We start from the raw sequence: 14,007 nt of genomic DNA on the forward strand, positions 1-14,007 counted from the left end.
AAAAATTGAGAGGTAGCAGTCCTTAGATAAGATGCGTGAGTAGTTCTAATCTGTTAGTAAACAAGATTCATGTTTTGTTCTTTGTGATACGCTTTGGGGAGAGAGCTTCGAAAAGGGAAGAACGTAACGGAGCTTGGGAGAAGACTGCAGAGTGTTACCCATAACTTTCTTGAATGCAGGAATATTTCAGACGTGCTCCTTCATGGCTTCTCCGTGGGAGAGGGAGGAGTGTGAAAGTGCACTGGTGCTGTTCCTAAGAGACTTGCTTGTGTCTCAGCAACTGAGGCCTACTTGTGCACTATGTGGGAGAAGGAGCCTTGTGATCACTTGTGAATAGCTTAAATTCCTTCTTTTTTCTGATTTTTTTTTTTCTTCCTGACACAGTTTCATTCATTGGTTGGTAAACCATTCACAACCAACTCCTGTATGTAAGACATCTTTATTTGCTGAAAAAATGAACATAGTCATTCTCAATGTAAAAATGTGGTGGGTCACCATAGTCCTGCACTGGGGTGAAACGAGGAACGTGTTGGTCAGCTAGCTGAAGGTTGTATTGTGGCCTGCTTGCAAGGCCTGAAAGCAAGGAGTGAGGACGGAGCAAATTAAGGTTGCACAGAAAAATTGAATTGTGGCTTCTTTGTGGTTCTGGATGCTTGACTTGGCAGTACTAATGTTTTCCTAATGGAAGGGGTTTTTGGGAGTAATTTTAAAACACAAGTACCATAAAGTGCACTTATGTGACTTCTGTTATTTGTGTAATGATTTTTAGCAGTCTCTCAAGGGAAGTGGGGTTTATGGTATGAGGAAAGGAAGAAGGGAAATGTGGCAGAGTACGGTACATGTGCAACGATCATAGTGTCCCTCTGACGAAAGGTCTTTAGTCTTCGAGTTACTTCCATGTCTGAATGCATTTCTGTCACTGCAGATAAAACTCTTGAGTATGTATCTGCACAACTGCTTCTCTAGGCAACTAGTAGAACATGCTTGGAAGAAGCAGACTCTGCACATGAAGTGGAGGTTACTTTGCTACAGACTGCTTGTCATTCTGATTTGCTGGTCAAGTAGACTTTTTATTTGTTTAAGCATTGAAAATACAGGCAATAGTGTGTGATAATCTTCTTTTAACAATCCTTCCATTTGAGGTAGACCGTATATTAGCCTGTGGAAACTGTGGGTTTTTCTGTGGTTCTGTCAGAATCGTACTGATGTTTTTAGTATCCCCCCCCAGATGACTTCGCTACACAGTAGCTCTGCACGTGTTCATCTGGGAGCTCTGCTGAAGCACAGGGCTAGGACCAGGGAAGTGCTAGGGCTTCACTCAAGTCCTGCTCAGCACAGGAAGGTTGGATGAGGGCTGGGTGGAACCTCCCCTGCTCAACAGGGAGTAGGTGTCGTGACCCATGGACTGGGTCTCATGCTGCACAGCTGTGAGTGTCTTGGCTCAGATTTCTAAGGAAAAGTTGAGAGCGCTGTGAAAAAGTCTGTAGTAAAGGCGTGCAGGATAAGAAAGCTGGGATTGCTTTCTTGAGACAGCAGCTCAAGGATTCAAGAGGAAAACCACCTACAGGTTTACATTCCTGAATGTAAATACAGAATTGGAAGATGGCAACTCAGGAGCCCTGAAGGTCCGTTTCAGGGAGCTGCAGAGATTTCCTGACGAACTGTCTGCTAGTAGAGATGCTGAGTGTTGTGAATGTACTGTGCTTGGTGGCTTGTTAAGTTCTGCTGCTTTTGTGCATCTAAACCAATACATGATTTAGCCTTTTAAAGCTGAGTATATCCTATTTGTGGAGTCTATTTGCAATTGACAAAAGTTGCCTGAATGACATGACTTGGAGGGAGAATTGCAAAATGATGGAGAGTGCAGGTGAACTAGGTCTTTTGGAGTGAAAGCCAGAGACTATGAGAGCAGAAAAGCAGAATAACAGAAACTACAAGCTAGAATATTAGCAAAAAAATTTGGGAGTAATAAGTCTGCTGTCTGGATACAATTAATGCCTTACAAAGGTGGGAGGCTAGCTCAATGGGTAACTTCATCAAATTAAAACATAATACCAATAGTAATACTCTTAATTTTTCTTCAATGGTAACACAGTATTTCTCTGTCATTAGAAATGACAAGCAACAGTGATGGCATATGAACTTATAGATAAAGAATGTCACTGCCATGGAATATTAGCTGAAGATGTCCTTGGGCTACAAACAAGCTTTACGCAGGAAAAAAAAGTTAAATAAGCTTTACAGTCATAAAAAGAAAACAAGCAAAAATGTAAGTTATAGCTGCTCATGCAGAACTTGAGCAAGTCATTACATGCAATTACCCTTAATCTTTGGCACTGCAATTAATAAATGTTTTGATGCCATATCTCAATTATCAGTAAATCACCTGGCCATTAACAAGAATAATTTTTTCCAAATGTCAAAACCTCAGTCAATTTCTCTGCCACTTGTTGCCATCACAAACTACTGATGGTTTTGTGTAGGTTATGATAACATGCAGTGACTGCCAAGTACATTTCACCCAGATGAGCGTAAGCATGTATGTCAGACAAATATGTATGTGTGTTAGAACATCACAGACCAAAGGAAACGTTTCTGTTACTACACAGCAAGCACTAAACATCAGTAAAATCCAGTTTGCACTGATGTGTTTGTAAATATTTATTAAAGTAGCAGTTTTACTAAATACCTTATGGAGACCATTTCTTCTGGAAGGCGAGGGGTGGCTTGCAAATTCACCTCTGAAATAATTTGTAAAACTCTGTGGTTTATTTTTTGTTTACTTGTTGTTTGTTCTCTGTGGCAGAGTGCACAGGATCTTTGTGACTGTGACAACTTCTACAAAGTCAGGATTAGACAAAGGGACCGTGATAAGCTTTGGCCAAAGAGATAATGCTCTGCTTCTCCTGATAGGCCCCCTGGCACACTGGTTATATGTAAAAATGTGCTGTTCTTTGGATACATGTATGGAGTGACTTAACTTTTTTTCTTACTTCCTTTTAGAAGATCACTTGAGAAGCTGTATAAGGCTCTGTATAGAGTTTCTTTGCTGAACAGTATTGTTTTTGGCAAATCAAGACTGATTTTTAAAGAATGCTACGGGTTCTTTAATTTCTTAATTTTTTTTCCTCTCCAGACTGTCCCCAGAGGGATACACACTGGTTCTTTGATACACTACCTGCCAGCCAGTGCCAGCAGCCTTGTCTTGACAAAAACAACAACAACAATTAAAACCCCTGTCTATTATGTCTCATTGTTCCCACTCTGCTCTCTCTTGATGACATCTGTGTTTTCCTTCAAGTCCTTTTGCTGTATGGGCCATGGTACCCCAAGGAGATCTTTTTTGTGCTCTGAACTGTGAAACGTTTACATGCATGTTCCAGTTTATCCTTCAGCTGAGTAGTGTATCATTTGAGCAAGGTCCATGTATAGCAATTCAGAACAATGTTTAGACACCGTTGATTGCACTTCACTACCTAATTCTGGACTTAAATGTTTGTGTTCAAGGTAGGAAGGTGTTAATCTGGTCACAGCAAAGAAAAAGCAAAGGCTAATTACTTTAAAAATAACTCCCTATTTTTGTCATGAATTCCAGTTAATAAGTTTTACAAATCATCTGGTGCTGAAGTAAAATCTGAAAAAGAAAGGATCAAAGCCAGGAGGTGTTAAGCAAATATACTTTTCCAATAACAAATGGATTCTGTCACCTGAATTGAAATATACTGCCTAGAACTAGTTCCCTGGTAACTTTGAACAATTTGTGAAGGGTTCTGACTGGTGGTTTGGATATTTTTTTTCCCCTGCAGCTGTGAATTAGGTGGAAAAATACTGCAGCTGAACATAACGTTGTTTTGTCACTAGAAAATTCACTGCTGGCACTGAATTCAGCCTGGAAAAGTAAAGAGGTCATGACACAACATCTGGTTTGTGGAGAGCATAGTTAATTACCACCAGTAATACTGCAAACACTGGAGTGGAAAAAATAACTCCAGAGCATAGATGCTGTAATGATGCCTTTTTGACCATCGTTCTATGGATTGTGTTAGCTGGATTTCTCCTAGATGTGTGTTTGGAAGGTAAGTTTGAACAAAATACTCGTGCTGCTCAAACATAAGGTGGAGCTGTTTCTTTGTGATAGAATTTCTACCTCATGATCTCCACAACTCTTTTTTTCCTTACCACGTTTTCAGTGTTGCCAGTGATTTTACAGACAGCATTCTGGAGGCGTATGACTAAGGTTTATTAAACTCCTGTAAAGGTTTACATTTGCTCTTAGATTTCATTTTTAGCAAATACAATCCATATGAGACATTAAGGGCCCTCACCTTGTACTGAGCTTTGGTTAATCCTCCTCACCCTGTTGCTCATCTGAACTGACTTTGATTCCTGTACCGTGCTTCTTTGAGCTAGTAGTAACTGTGGTAACAACTTCTTACCTCTTCCTTGGGGTCATTGCTTTTGTGTGTCGGAGACAAGGGCATCTCTGGGGTTTTCATTTTTTTGACTGTACCACAATATGAATTTGTTCTTTTGCGCTGATGCTTTTTACAGACAAAGCATTGAGATAATTAGGAGAAGCTTGTATGTAACTTGTACGTTTAAAGCATTGACACCATTGGACACCTGCTTTACCGTTTGGATCCTGACCAACTTTTCATATCTTCTAAAGCCAGACTAAGATAATTCCAGCCTCAAATAAAGCTGTGATCCTGCAAAACAAGAAGTGCTAGTGATGACTTGGAGCCGCTAGAGAATTTATTATTTCTGTCAGTCTTGCTATGCCTGTCAGAGTTCAAGGAGCATCTCGATGATGCTCTTAATCATATGATTTAGTTCCAGGTAGTCCAGTGAGGAGCAGGGAGTTGGACTCAATGATCCTTATGGGGCCCCTTCCAATTGAGTTATTCTGTGAACTGTGCCACAATGACAGCATGGGGAATTCTTCCTCCACTGACGCATGTGAAGGGGGGTGGCCCATTTTACATAGGAATAAACTTGGCCAGAAGAGTAGTGCTTTGCTCTGGGCTGCCTGATAAGTCAGATCCCTACAGGCCAGCGTGGGTATCCAGAGAGCTGGTTGTTTTTTTGTTCTTCCCGATGACACTACTTTTTGTAGCTGTGCCAGCTGCTCAAAACACCACCACTAGCTAGGTTTCTCTAACAAAAATGTTAGTGCCCCAGTAACAGTAAAGCAATTGAAAAATATTTTTCCTAGAATGACAATTTTTCGCTGCCCATCCTGGTCTTCAGTGTCATTTCCAGGTAGTCCAGACTCCCTGAAGAAGTGTGCCATGTACATTCTCATTTTTACTCTGGCTTCTTTGAAGCTATGGTTCTTTGGGTAAACAGGGCAAAAGTGCTTTTGCCACTGGAATTTGGAAACTAGCATGCCTGCTGCAGAGTCAGAGTCAAATTCACCTCTTAATATGTCTAGTAACTTACACACATTTTCAGAAACATTGGAGGTACATTGCAAGACTTCTGAAAAGATATTAAGGATGTTTTCCTGTGAGTAGTTTGCTGCTATTTTTTTAATTTAAAAATATTGTAAATAGTAGTAAGTCACGCATGAAATTAACAAGCTTGCTAATCAGCTCTAAGCACTATCAGTTTCCCACAAACCACAGCTTCTGACAGTCTGCACGAGTGGTCGTTCCCTGTAGATTACGTGGTCTGGATTGTGATTAAAATCTTCAGGCTGTCTACCCAAAATTAATCCACATTTTAAATGTTTTTGAGAAGAAACATGTAAAGAATACCTTCCTCTTAAAAGTCTCTGCATGATAACAGTAAATAAGTTCTAGTCCTGCAAACACAGAGGAAGAGGAGAGTTAATGGAGGAACAGGCTATTCATTTGTTTATGCCTAGTAGTGTCTGCTGGGATTCACAGTGATGCTGCTGTGTTTGATTTTAATAGAGTTGATCTGTGTATCCCTACCTAGAGAAAGAATGCAAATGATGTTCTGCATTTTCCTGTTTTTTGCTAAAACAGTCTCAGAAGTGACACTTGCTTTCCTTCTGTTGCTCCCCGTTTGTCCCTTTCCCCTCTGTAGAATGCTGCTTCTCATACTCATTCTTTTCTTCCTGTTTTTTTAAATAGAAGTCTAGCGATGCCAAAATACAATCTACTGTAGTATAGCTGGGAGCTTGTGACTGAAAGAGTAGCTGAAATAAATTTGCTAGGCAATCTAACGCTGCTGCAAGTTGTCAGGTCTTGGAGCAGTTGGTACCTGTCTGTTCTTTGGTAAGGATAAAAGTAGAGGTCAGCATTTTGTAGATTCTGTTTTTTCTGTTCTTTATGAGTTAGTGTGTGCGAGTTTAAGTCACGTGGGACTTCAGCAGATACAGTCCCTCTTAACATTGAAAAAGGACTTGATATTAAATTATAAGATCATTATCAGGGAACTTCATCTATAAAAAGAAATTCTCTACGATAAAAAATGTAAGATACATAAATATTAAGTATTTCTTTTCAATTTAATGATGCTTTTTTCTGTATTTTTAATAACAATTTTAAATTGTAATTTTTAGCAAACGTTTGCTGAGGGCAGGAAGTGTTCTGACATCCTTGGAGGCAAGGTTCAGAGTTAAGAGAAATCTTTTACAATGACTGTATTGACACCTGTGGCTCTCTGGCATACTGACCCTACCGAAAGTATCACAGCATCATGTTTCTTTACTTTGGAGTAATGATTTGAAATAGGGATGCAGTGCTCCCAGGGGAGAGTCGGAGCCTGCGGTTGCAGTCAGCCTCCAGAAATGAGCGCCTTTCTCCTGTGCTGGTAAAACCCCTCTTGTGCCTGGTTTGCTTTATCTTTGCAGTTGCTTTCCCCAGGTCCTGACTTGCAGCTCTTCAAACTCTTACCCTTCTTGCTAAAAGCCAGCTTGTCAATCTTTGCATTAACTGGCTCACTTGAAAGTCTCAACTGTTAATGCCAGTGCTGTCCTGTAAACTGCACGTGTTGTGTGACTTTACTGGGAGATGGCCAGCAGCTCAAAATGTAGAATTCACTTTCTGTGTGTAGCAGATAGTGCGAAATGATACTTAGCCCTGAGAAAAACTCATCACACACACACAAACCAAAAACTCTGGCAACCTCTTGTGATAGTGATGGTTCCTTTGTCCTCAGGTTTTGCAAATACTTAAGATATTGAGTAGTCATCTTCTCTCAATTCTTTTAAAAGTTGCCCCCCTTAGGGTCACCTTCAGCCAGTGAAACAAAACCGTTTTTATGGGGTCATTCTTCTCATACTCAGTTCTGCAATGGTAAAGTTAACTCACCAACCCCAACCCTGTAGAGGTAGATCTACAATCTACAGTGTGATTTCACTTTTCCAGCCCTGTTATGCTATGTATTAGTCAGAGTTCATTTATTTCATTAGTTTACTTTGTAAAGCAATTACATAACTGTTACCACAATAGGACTGGAATGGTGTATTACATTTACTAAAATAACTTGGCAATTAATTTCAAATGATCTCTGTGCAGTAATCTCCTACATATAATAGAATTATTCAAATGTCTATGAACATTTTACATGCAGTACTGGAGTGAGTTAGATCAATCAAAAATTAATTGCATCCAAGGCATGAGTATAGCCTTCTGGGATCAGCTGAATACCAGTATGTCACAATAAAGTCATAATAATTGATGTAGCATAGAATCGTGCCTTTGCTTCTCGCTTATAATGGCAATTTTATTAGCCAAGCAGGCTAGGTGGAAAAGTGGAAAGAAAAGAGAAATGAAAGTAAGTTAAATACCAGCTAGTGGCCATTAACTTTGATTTAATTCTGTGCTTATGTGGTTTATCATCCTGACACTTTTCTGTACACTTAGAATAGCTTGTCCTTGTTTTGCACAATTGCACTTTCACTGTACTTTGTATTTATGTATGTAGAGAGGAAAGGAATATATAGCTCAGTATTCAAGTTGTCAACCCAAAATATTTCCTGTGAACTTTGGTTTGATGGCTTGGGCATTCAATGTGAAAAGTTTCTCTCCTGGTTCATTAATTTGCTGATAGTTGTCTCGTCTGCTTCTCAGTATGAAAATACAGTTTTTATTTGACTCAAATTTTGATCATAGTTGAATGATTTAACTAAGCTATTAATTGTGACCTCCATTTGTAAAAGTATGCTTTGCTATTTATTGGAAATACTTGTGAGGCTGTGCATTTTTTTTCTTTTCCCATTTATGTGATTTGATCTATAGCTGCAAAGTCTGACTTCTCCTCCAAGCTGTTTTTGTGTAAACAGTTCTCAGTCAATTAAGAATTTTGCTTGTGGACTTTTTGTTTCTAAAATTACAGGTAAACCCTAGTCAAATTTTGGGCTCCCCAAATTCTTCCTCCCTGTCAGGAGTGTGAGGTGCAGTCAGGGATCAAGCTGGCATCAGAATTCAGTTGAGTGGTGTGGCTTCTGCTCCGGTCATGGACGTTTCTGTCCTAGCTTTCTGTGTTGCAGAATTAGGGCTCCTTTAATTGAGAGAATCAGGAGTTCTGAGAACACATTTAACAAAAATTTAGCTTCTTACTGGATCATTCAGTTTTTATATTTCTATAAATGGATTTGTGAATAAGACTTTAATGTTTTTGTCTTACGGTAACTGAAGAAAAGGGGTGTTATTCAAATGAAGAATACCGGGAAATAGCTCTATGGACGCCCATTTATCTGCTTTCTGTAATCATGGGTTATATTACTGCATGTAATGCTAATATGGCCTAAAGCAATATAGTATAATAACATTGTCCTGTTAATAGTTTCATGAAAGTATTTCCCATAACAAAGAGAAGTGATATTTATCTTAGATAATTTTATTTTTCTTCCGTGGTGGTCCATAGCCTGGCTTTTTGGATGTTTACAGAGCTGGGTATTGTCTTTGTTATTTAAAGCTGTTCATAAGTATGTGTTCAGAATGTTGTGTTAACTGTTTACTTGTTCTGTCAGCCTATTTATTTTTCTACAGCTTAAAAAGAAAAAGCACCATTACATTTTTTTAAATAATTCTGCATTTTTGTTTCTTGTTTTGGTTGTGCATGGATGCTAATGAAGGACTTGATAGCAAAAGATAACTTTTTTTTCTCCCCAGGAAATATCAGTGAGTAATGAATGAGGCGGCTTCTTTATCTGTAATATATTTTAATGTTTGTCAAAGTATTATTTAATTTACTTTCTTTTTTTTTAAGGTGCCCTTAAAGATGTTATGACTTTCTTGTTTTTGGTATGGATCCCTGAGGTCTCTTCCAGCCTGGTTGATTCTGTGATTCTGTGTGATCTTGTTATTTGAATGAACTAAGTCAGCAATAGCTTTTGGCAACTTCAGAGAGGACAGAGGCCTCTGGAGACTTATCAAGCTGGAGCCTGGAAACTTGCAATCCTTTCCAGTTCACTACTGCATGAAGTTCTTAGATGAGACTTGGTGCTCTTGAGCAGCATCATTTTAGCAAGGCATCACTATTGGACATCTGATTTTATTTTCTGAATGTCAGATGTTCGATGATAAGCTTTCAGCTTGTGGGCAAACAATGTTGTAAGGCTTTTTGTATCTATAGCAGTCTGGCTTGCCAACGGTTGGTAGAGTAGGGGAAGAGGAGGGAACCCAATAGCATTGCAGTCCTTTCTTCTGCCAAAAGATGGAGTGAATGATCCACTGAACAGCCTGTGCTGCTAATTGATTTTCTAGGCAACTAGGAACTTTCCGGCAAGGAAGGAAGGTTTTATGTTGCCTTATAGTGTTAAAACTTAATATGTCTGATAATTTGTGCTAAATGTAAGGAGGCAATTCGTTTTAATGAATTGACCAAACTGGTTGGTGACAAATGGGTTAATTAGAAGTCTTATATAATCAGTTTTTATTTCAATTATTTTGTCTACTTATGTGTGAAAGAGTTATTTTAAAACAATCCTTTCACCTCTTGTAGAAAAAAGAAATATTTGCGCTATTGGTCAAAGCTGTCCCTTCTACAAATATGAGGGATCCTCATCAAATCAAACTAAAAATAGTATTGACGTGCCATAATTACATATGAAAAAACCTAACATTTTCAGTAGTGCAAGGAAATTATTTTAGACAGTTGCTATGGAACACTAAGTTTCTTTGGCAAATAAAACCACGTGCCGTAAGCATAGCTGGGTATATATTGTCTTTTTCTGCAGTTTTTCATTTCCATTGTCCATGCTAGAATTACCTGTTAGATTCTGGTGAGTGACCTTCTCCCATTAATTACACTAGCATGAAAGCTGTAGACTTTTTTTTTTTCATCTATCTTTGTCACTGTGTTTGCTTCACTTGGTGTCTGCCTTTGTGCCAAGGGACTCTCTCTAATTATTTCTCTCAGGTATGCATTAGGTGACTTGACACTATTACTAACCCCTTGAGTTAGGTGCTGCCAATCTGAACCAATAAGAAGTGCTGGGAAGACTAATCAGGATTAGTTGAAGGAGGCTGAAATCACAGGGGAGAGCCTATGTAATTTAGATTCATCAGGTAAATGAACTACAGACATGTATTATGGGTAAAACTGGTCCCAGAGTGGCCTTTTCTGCTTGGTAACACTATGGTGACTTTCCAAAGGTACGGCATGGTAAGCTGCTATTTTTACAGCAGTCTTTAGGATATGTATTGTATCTAACATCTGGTGTCTTCCATTGCCTAGATTTCCACCCCCCCCAGCATTCCCATTTATTAGTAATCTCACCTATAGAGGCAGTCTCGTTTGACTGCTTCCAGAATATCCCTTTTTCGGTCCAGACTTTGTAGCTCTTCAGAGAATTGAAAGATGGAGGAGTACTTTTAGCTTTGAACTTTTCCAGTAATGCAGATTTTTCCCTTTAAATGTCAGTAACTTGCGGAATTAGAACGGAAGTAAAATGTCTGGTGGGTGGCATAAATAGGGCAGAGAGGTTGAATGACTTCCCCAGGTGCACTTAGGAAGTCTGTGTCAGATTGCAGTCCAGAGCTTAGTAGAGTTTGGATTTTGGTACCTTTTTCAGGCTACAGATGATTCTAGTATCAACCTCCCTGCATTAAATTTTAAACATAACCCTTTTCTTCCCTCATGTCCTACAAAAAAAGCACAAACCAATGTAAGCACCTAAAAGATGAGAATGTGAAACGTAGTGTGGGAAGGTGAAGGAATAGTGATAGCAAATTGGAAGGTTGTTTTGATGATTCAATAAATTTTGTATGTTTTAGGCAGTGTGAACACTGGCAGCTCTAATTGTGTGTTACAAGACTTCATTCAGCTTTAAAGTGCATTTATATAACATTTTTACCCATTATTGTAAAAAAATGCAAGATATTTTAGCTAGATCACAAGTTCACATGAAGAATGCTCATACTGGGAGGACAAGGAGGAAAAAAGCTTTGATTTGACACAAGGTGATGAGTTGTTACTTAAATGGAGTCCTTTGCAGTGCCATATTTGCATATCACGTACACTGTTCTCAAAATAAAAAGGACTCTCAGACTTGCAGCAGTTCGTATTTGAAATACTTTCACTTCGTTGCTTGTTCTATATAAGGCATAACTATCTGGAAGAACGAACTTAAATGTTAATGAATTCAACTGCTTTATCCATTCGATGTGTGTTCATTTTAGGAGAACTGGGAGTGGTAAAGGGAAGGAACAGGGATGAAAGGGAGGTAAAGGAAGAAAAGGGATGCTTTGTGTAAAAATGAATTGCATGTAGAAGTAGATCTTTATCTTCAGACCTAAGTACTATTTCAGAGGCAGCCAATACATATAATTCACAGGTTGTCTCACTTTTCCATTGCTTAAAAAAGGTGGCAGGTGTTTTGAAAATAATCTAAAATTTGATACTGTTGAGGTGGGGAAGGCAAAGTATGTTTAAATTTACAGGAAACGAAGCCAAACGTTCATGAACTGGAGCATGTTGCAAAGAGTGGTTGCAAACCTCGTGATGCTGTGAGGTTGGCCTAGTGTTAGCTCTAATTGCCATTTCCTTGTGTATTTTGGACGTTGTGCTGCATGGGAAAGGTCTTCCCGTATGGAGATGACTAATGTAGTACTTGCAGCTTAAAGGTCCCAACTACTGTAAATGTTGAAAATGTGCCTTTTCCCTGACATACCAAATGACCTTTGGTTCCTGTGGGCCACGGGGGTTGGTGTGTTGCTGTCCATTTAAACAGTAAGCAGCAGGTCTAATACATTGAGGTAGACCAGAGTATGAGAAACGCTCTGTAAAATCCCATTGTTCTATTTCTGCTCTGTGCTCTGCTTGTTTTAACTGTGCCAGGAGCTCTGTACAAGCTCTGTATGGCGGGATGCAGGCATGCTACTGTAATACTTGGTGTGGAAATGGGTGCTGTGTTAGAAGCAAGTAGCCTGTGGTGGCTACTTGTATGGACACGAGGACTTTCAAAGTTAGTTGTGGCTGTCTTGCTGGTATAGACAAAGAAGAGTGGTCTCATTTCTTTAGATGTTTACACTACACCCATATAACATGAATTTCTTTACACATGCTGACACAAGGCACTGTGAAATGATATGACTGTGGGAACTCTGTGCATGTGTTGGGATAAATACCTTTCTTTCAAAGCTTTTAATGCCCTTGAGTAAATTGACTTGAGATATAAGATTAGTCTGCAGTCTGAGTGCTCAAAAGTTAGTTGGGTGCTCGAATCAAAGACATCGCCTGATCTCTTCACAGAGGAAATTACAAACTGAAAACTTAAGCTCTTTGGTTTAGTTTGATTTCTGGACATCCTTTTCTTGGAGCTGCTGGGGACAGGCAGAGTCATGTTGTAGCTTTAGTTCTAGAGTGTGTTATTGGGGATTGTTTCATCTGTCACTGTAACATAAAGCTACAGGTGTAAAGAAGCACTTAGTGATGTAATCACGCACAACTTGATTATGTGCTAGTTTTATCATCTGATCTTGCTCTTATTGAAGTAATGAAACTTTGTCTTTGAATTAAAGTGGATTTGAATTTCAACATTCTATCTTAAATACAGTGTGTATATATAAATGTATCTTAGAGTTCAAAAAGTTATACTGTTGGTGTTTTTTTTTTGAAAGGGATATTGCAATGTTGACAGTGCAGTTTGAATTGCGCTATTTATTTGTAGTAAGGTTGAGTGAGCTCCCATGTCTGTCTTTTCAACCTAAAATATTGACAGTAATGTAATCAAAGTCCTTACTTTTTATAGACGGTTCCAGAGGCTGTCCCTCAGAAACCTATTAAATCTGAAAAAGAAATGAAAATGTCTCATAGGGCTGACTTAAAGGACACAGGAAAATCCAGATCTCCACTGAATCTGTCTCTTGTTCTTGACATGAAACTAGCACGGACTTTGTGAGCATTTCCTTGTTTCTTTCTATGTGCTTATTTTCCAGCATTTATACAGGGGAATGTACTGGGAGACACTAGAGCTTTTAACAGCTTTATCTCTTTTCTTCTCTTTTTTTTTCTTTTTGTCTTTCTTGGTGTTAGTGTTTAAAACCATCTGCAAGGGCTCTTCCTGCCAAGGCCTCTTGTATTTAAACCTTTAACATTCCTAATGTAAAGGCCCACATCCCCTAATGAACTGACTTGTCAAACATACAGATTTGTTTGAAAAAAAATTCAGAAGGAGCAATTTGAAGTTTTTAAAAAATATATTACCATATCTCATAGCTACAATGTGTACTTACTGGTGGGAGTAGTGGCTTAAGGCCCTTGATGCAACGTTTCTTCCAGTTGGCTGACTCCATGACCTTTCATGTGCTACTTTTATTCTAGCCTGGCATACATTCTGACCTCCAAAGTGTCATATATGCTCATAACAGAGAAGTGTTCCATTGTTTTAACTTTCTGTGAAAATTTTTAGGGAGAACACTCAATTTGCATAAGTGTCTGTAAGTAAATCATAAATGTTTGTAAGTAGTCTTCTATTTGTCAGTTGTAACATCTACATTCTAGCTGAAAGCCAGTTTAGAGATTGCTGCTTAAATTAATTGTAGAAAGTGCTTTTTTTTTTCTTTAAAAAAAATGCACTTCATGGCA

The sequence above is a fragment of the Nyctibius grandis genome, chromosome 10 (assembly GCF_013368605.1).
Source record: "Nyctibius grandis isolate bNycGra1 chromosome 10, bNycGra1.pri, whole genome shotgun sequence".
Lineage (NCBI taxonomy): Eukaryota > Metazoa > Chordata > Aves > Nyctibiiformes > Nyctibiidae > Nyctibius > Nyctibius grandis.